Source organism: Sinocyclocheilus grahami, unplaced genomic scaffold (genome assembly GCF_001515645.1).
Source record: "Sinocyclocheilus grahami isolate Dianchi unplaced genomic scaffold, SAMN03320097.WGS_v1.1 scaffold16747.1, whole genome shotgun sequence".
Classification (NCBI taxonomy): Eukaryota; Metazoa; Chordata; class Actinopteri; order Cypriniformes; family Cyprinidae; genus Sinocyclocheilus; species Sinocyclocheilus grahami.
The window spans coordinates 1-594 of record NW_015516255.1 but is presented as its reverse complement, the minus strand read 5'-3'; positions in this window follow the sequence as shown (position 1 = coordinate 594).

Below are 594 nucleotides of genomic sequence, written 5' to 3'. Positions count from 1 at the left end.
ATTGAATACATTTTACATGTAGATACAGTGTATTCTGAACTAGATATATAAATAAGTGAATATATAAAATATATTATGCAAAGATCATGCAACAGTAGATAGGAGCAGATGTGGAGAGTAACTTACAGGAAGAACATACTATGATTTGTACACAGTATGTGCACTTTGCCAATATCTGTATATACTGCAGAATACTCATATGACCTACTACATTTGTCAAAATGAATAGTAAACAACACAGCACACCAAATAAATTTTTTCCACATTGCAGGATTAAAATGAAAAACTTTTTTCAAAAATAAATAGACACTACTCACTAAATTATATGCCTACATGGTATGGTGAGCTCATATGCAGTAAGCATAGGATGATTGAACATAGCTCCTGTCCGAGTCAAAGACTTTGATTTATCCTGGGGATTTTCCCCATCTGACACATGGATCCTAGAGTGATAGAGTGGACAGATGCATAGGGCCTCCTGACCCACATTAAATGCTTGCAAAATCCTTGTTTTCTCAATCTTTTAGTTCAGCAAATTATAATAAAGTTGTGTTTGTTGGATTTTATTCTGCTTTGAGGTGAAATGTTAAACTT